This window comes from Myotis myotis, unplaced genomic scaffold (genome assembly GCF_014108235.1).
Source record: "Myotis myotis isolate mMyoMyo1 unplaced genomic scaffold, mMyoMyo1.p scaffold_m19_p_7, whole genome shotgun sequence".
Classification (NCBI taxonomy): Eukaryota; Metazoa; Chordata; class Mammalia; order Chiroptera; family Vespertilionidae; genus Myotis; species Myotis myotis.
Genome location: NW_023416379.1, coordinates 43,962,668 through 43,969,167, shown reverse-complemented (window position 1 = coordinate 43,969,167; position 6,500 = coordinate 43,962,668).

Here is a 6,500-nt window from a genome sequence, read left to right as displayed (position 1 = left end):
GGCCTGTCCTGACTGATTGCTCCACAGGCAGGATGGGGGAGCAGGTGAGAGGGTGGTGCTGCAGGGCTGTGAGGCTAGGGGAGTGAGCTGGGGCCTGATCTCTGCAGGCCACCCCGAGGGACCCCACCAGTGCATGAATTTGTGCACCAGGCCTCTAGTTTCATATAATACTGATTGGTGATGAAGAACTGCTTTGCTTTTTCTTTCTTTTTTAAAAAATATTTTTTATTGCTTTTTAGAGAGAGAGGAAGGAAAAGGGATAGAGAGATATAAACATTAATGAGAGAAACATCATCAATTGACTGCCTCCTGCATGCCCCTTGTAGGGGATCAAGCCCAAAACCCTGGTCATGTGCCCTGGGCAGAATTGAATGAGTGACTCTAGTTCATGGGTCAATGCTCAACCACTGAGCCACACTGGCTAGTCTCCTTTGCTTTTTCTTGTCTTTAAAGCTCTTTACACGCCCTTTGATTCTAACTGATATCTTTGCTGAGTAGAGTATCTTGGTTATAGGTCCTTGTTTTTCATCACTTTGAATATTTCTTGCCAATCCCTTCTGTCCTACAGTGTCTGTTGAGAAATCAACTGACATTCTTATGGGAGCTCCCTTATATGTAATAAACTTTTTTTCTTGCTATTTTTAAGATTCTCCCTTTGTCTTTAAACTTTTGTATTTTAATTATGATGTGTCTTGGTGTGGGTCCCTTTGGTTTCATCTTGTTTGCAACTCTCTGAACCACCTGGACTTATATGTCTACTTTCTTTACCAGGTTATGGAAGTTTTCTGTCATTATTTTTTTAAAATAGGTTTTCAATTTCTTGCTATATGTCTCCTCTTTCTAGCACCACCATGATGTGAATATTGGTACACTTGAAGTTGTCCCAGAGGCTCCTTACACTGTCCTCATATTTTTGAATATTTTTTCTTTTTACTGTTCTGATTGGATATTTTTTGCTAATATTCCAAATCACTGATTTGATTCTCGGCTTTATCTACTTTACTGTTGATCCCCTGTAAATTATTTTTCATTTCAGTTTGCATATCCTTCATTTCTAATTGTTCTTTTTTATGGTTCCCATGTATTTTTTAAATATATTTTATTGATTTTTTTTTACAGAGAGGAAGGGAAAGGGATAGAGAGTTAGAAACATCAATGAGAGAGAAACATCCATCAGCTGCCTCCTGCACACCTCCTACTGGGGATGTGCCCGCAACCAAGGTACATGCCTTTGACTGGAATCGAACCTGGGACCTTTCAGTCCGCAGGCTGATGCTCTATCCACTGAGCCAAACTGGTTAGGGCCCCATGTATGTTTTTTAATGCTCTTAAAGTTCTCTCTAAGTTCACCTACTCTTCCCCTAAGTTCATTAAGCATCCTTATAACCAGTGTTTTGAACTCTGCATCTAGAAGATTGCTTGTCTCCATTTTGTTTAGTTCTTTTTTCTGAAGTTTTCTTTTTTCATTTTGGTCATGTTTTGGTATCTCCTCATTTTGGCTTCTTCGCTGAGTGGCCGTAGAGTCCAGCGGTGTAGCCTCCCATTCACCTGAGTTGGGCACTCTAGGTGCACGCCTTGTGTGAGCTGTGTACGCATTCTTGTTGTGGTTGAGCCTTGATTGCTGTTGGCATCTCAATGAAAGGGTTTGACCCCCAGGCCAATGGGATTTGAGGACTGGCTATGACCACTGTGGAAGATTAGTTGTGCAGGGTCTGTCCCCACAGACCAGGTCTTACTTCAGCAGGGTCTGGTGCCTGCTGAGTCTTCCCCTTGAGTGTGTCATTGTGGTGGTGGTGGGTGGTCTGAAACTGTCTACCAGGTGTGCTGGCTCTGAAGCCTTCAGGGTGGATTTTTCTTATTACTAGCCTGAGGAAAGGTTAAAGTTCATATTTGAAATATGGGTTCTGCCAAATGCGTATCTCTTTCACACTGTCATAAAGTAAAAAAAAAAAAAAAATATAAGTCAAACTGTGGTAAATTGTGGACCATCTATATTTACATCCTTAAGCAAAATCTTGTCTGATTATCTAAAATTACCCCATCTACTGATCATGACAGAAGGCTTATTTTTCTTAAATGCTAAAATTCATTTGCTCAGTTAAGTTAGGGACTTATGGATATTTGTTTTTTCTGTCCAACTTATATGTCTCAATTAAAATTTTCTATCCAAACTGTCCTGGACTATTACTGTGGGGATAGTATGGAAGTTTAGAAATAAAATTTAATATATTGTTATATTTTGAGCCCTTCAGTAATAGTAGGAATTATTTTCAGGTGCCTTCTGTTAGAATATTTACTTATATCTCGGCTTTTTTTGGTAATTTATCTTTTTCATAGTTACTATTCAGTGCATTTATTTCTCATAGCAGGACTCATCTGGACACACTTAAAACTAATGGCCTGAGTCTGGATGTGAACAATTTTCTATTCTATTTGTCCTTGTTCCAGTGAGTGAATGTTAGAATTGGTTTGTGTGGTTTTTTAAAAAAGATAATCAGTAGGTTAATGTGCTTAGAATACTACTACTGATCCATGCATTTTTTTTGAACTGACATTAAAATAGAATGAATTTTTCAAAGACTATTTTTATTATTAAAAGCTTAAGCAAGTTCTATAAAGAAAGCAAATAAGACAGAATTTTAAAATTCAAATAATTAATCATATATGTACATAATTATTTCTTCTCCAAACTTGGATTTCATTTCTTATTGTTTCCTGGTAGTGTTTACAATGATTTATATTCACGCTTATATTTAGGGCTAAGGAATTCAAATTAAATCACCAAAGAAAGAGAATAAACATTTGAAGATTATTACCTTTATATTTCAAATCTCTAAATATCCTAGAGCTGTAACTCAAATTCACTTAAGTTTTGACTATCAAAAGCCTATTCTTTGTCCAGTACTGTGAAAAGTATTATGTATAATAAAAAAGATGTAGTAGTTTTTGTCCTTAGAGTGTTAGCCATCTAGCTATGGAGATAAAATTTAGGTAACTGAAACAAATGTAAGAACTTGCAATATAATACCTGTATTCCAGTATTACAAATGTAAATATTCAAACAAAATGAATGGCAAATATCAGAAATAGCAAATATTCACGTTAACCAAGGTAATAAAATCCAATGATAGGAAAAGCATTTTCATTTCAGGTTTAAAGGGATTTCAAGATTTAGATTATTGAGAAGGAAATGGGCATTCACTAGAAAGTACTAGTAAGATTCTGGATATTTGGTAAAGTTATGTCTTATTTAGAGTACATAGTGGACTAGGGGACATGGGTTGTATGGTTAACAGCCTCCTTCTACCTCTTTTTATGGAGAAAATCTATTGGTTCTACTTTTGTGTGATTTATTCAAAGGATGGTTATGAGTGGGTGTAGGTTTCCTTATGTTTCCCTGATTCTTCAAAAGACATATTGCAAATTCCAGTTTCCTCTTTAACTGCGGGGTTGGTGGTGTGCTATAGGGAATTAAGGAGAACTATCTGACCAACATTTATGATGAAGCAGACAATGAATGGGCAGGGTTCTTTCTCTGAGGCCAGGTGGTGATAGCAGAGGCAGCCACCATCTGGATGAAGGCAGCTTGATCAAAGGTCAATTGTAGAAGGGTCATCAGCATCAAACTAGTAGTGCTGGTCTAAGGAAGAAGCTAACGATAGGACCTGAGAGCACATGGGAGGTAGCATGCTGGAAAATTCACAGAAATCACTCAGGTACAATTTGAAAAGGACTTGGATTCTAGAAATAAAACTAGCAAAGGCTCATTCCAACATATTTTGGAACACATTTGTCACTGTCATTTATTACTGTACAGGTTGCCTTTGCATCCCTATTTGTCTTTGTACAACAACAAATAGGAAAGCTGTCAGATGTCCCGAGTCTCAATGAAATTCTGAGTGATAGGTACAGTGTTTTGAATCTGGGAATAGAAAATAGTAACTAGATATAATTAGTAGATATCTAAACATGGATATAGAAGTAATGTCTCAGATGCTCCATCTATAAAATGAGAAAATTGAACAAAACAACATCTAATTTACTTTCTTATAAAAGTTATTAGTCAATACTGAGTCCTACATGTTTCCCCCCATCCTCCAATGTCAAAGTAGAAATCATTGACTCACTCTGCCTGCCTGCCCTCTACTCTTGAGCTCAAAAAATATAATCACATAAGATTTTAGAAATTGAGTCACTTGATTTGGTTTTCTTGAAGAACATGCTGATTGAGTTTACTATTCTTAATCTGTTTTAAAAAGATTGATACAAGGAAGAATCTACATTTCAACCTGAATGTCTCCTATGATGAAACAGTGCCTGAAAAATGCTGACTTTGGATAATTGCTCTCCTATCTAAAATAAATGAAACATCTATTTTTTCACATAAATGAAATATGTTTATTGTAGAAAACATTGCAAAATAAAGTATAAAGAAGGTAAAATTATCCACAACCTAAAAAATAATTCAGAATTTTATGTTTTATAAATGACAAAGGTTTTATGCCTTTGAATGCTGATAGTTTCCTATGCTGAGGTAGAGTGCATGAACTCTCTTAAACAAATACATATCTATATTTTTACTTAACATTAAAACTTCAGTATTTTTTCATTTTAGACAATATTTTTTGTGGCTGCCAAATCTATTACCTCCCTCTATCAGATTTTATACAATCATTTTCCTATTGTACATTTAGTTTATTTTCATTTTCTGCTCTTAAAACAGCTGTAATATTTTCAAATATATATCTTTACTATATGTATTATTATTTCCTTAGTTTACACAAAAGGGAATATATGAGTAAAAAAATATGAACCTATTTAAAGCTCTAAAATATATGGCATCAACATTTCCTTCCAGAAAATTTGTACCAGTTTACATTTTTACAAAAGTATGCGTGCCTGTCCTCACATTTTCTTGCAAGTATGGAACAAACAATTTGTCATTTTGATAGGCGAAAATATTATATTATTGTAATTTTATTCTATACTTCTTTAGCTACAGTTTTATATGTTTTGCCTATTTTTAAAAAATGGATTGCTTTTTTGTTATTAAGTTTTGAGAGTCCTTTATGTATTCTGAATACAAATCCTTTATAAAAAATGTGATGTGCAAGTGTTTTCTCAGTTTGTAGCTTTTCTGCTTATTCTGTTAAAAGCCTCATTGTGCTTTTTTCAATCCTTACCTGAGGATATGTTTATTGGTTTTTAGAGAGAGGAAGGGGGGAAGAGAGAGAAGGAGAGAGGAAAAGAGAGGAAGAGAGAGAGAGAGAGAGAGAGAGAGAGAGAGAGAGAGAGAGAGAGAGAGAGAGAATTGGGAGAAATGAAAATTCAATGGTTTAGGTTAAATTATATGCTCATCTGTTGGCTGTTGGCTAGGAAAAGATTGTACTTTGATATTTTTACCAAAACTACACATAATGGGTATTCACCAATGGGAACAAGAAAAGAGTAATAGTTATTATGTGTTTTAGTCTGATGAAAGTTATTAGCTTTTTAGGTAGAAAATACAATGTAAAACATGATACATTTTGTATACAGATTAAAAACTCTCACAAACATAATTAGAATTAGAACACTTGTTCAATAATTCTGAAAATATAACTCCATTGCTTTTAATTTGGTTTGTTAATAGGAAAACCTGACAGTATCCACACTTTGACTCAGTTCATAGTATTGTTTTCTAGGGGGAAAGCATTTGATGCTTGGAGAATTTTTCATAGGTATTTAATCCTTTGATAAAGCTATGTATTAAAATGGCTGTCTGCTTGTTATTTTTACTTGGAGGCATTATAAAATATTTCAGGTTTCAGGTACCTTTAAAGATATTTTTTGATAATTTTTCTCATTTTTATCTTTTATTCTTATACTTCTGAGGATAGTCAGTGCTATCTCTTTTATAAATCATATTTGTACTCATCTTCTTTGTTAATCCTTTCTATATATATTCCTTAAATGTATCACTTGTTTTGTTATGAGATTTACTGTAACATCATTTCAATAATATATTGCTTCCATCCTTTCAATAGGATTAAGTGATTCCTATCATTCAAATAATGATTGAGTAGTTCTACAGAATTCAATCGGTTCTACTCTTATAGTACTGATATCCACTCTAAAATTATTGATTCTGGTTTCTGGATAGTGCAAAGAAGGGCATGACACAAACTAAGTGAGGGTATTTAAAAACTTTAGACTGTGTATATTGGCTGTCAGCACTTCATTCTTATGTAATTACATTGACCAGTCTCCTCTGTTGCTGGAACATGGCTCAAACGCATATCTGTTTTTTTTTATGCCATTTAATAGCCCCTTCCCTTTTTAATCAGCTTCCGTCTAAATGCAGTTATACCCTTGGCCCAAAATAAATTTATCTCCCCACCTCCTTTCCTGCAAACTTATTCAAGGACATCATATGACTGTAAAACAAAATATTTATTTTGAATAGTGTATTATATCTGTTATCCTGCCTCTTATTTTCTGTTCCATGTCCTCACAATTTT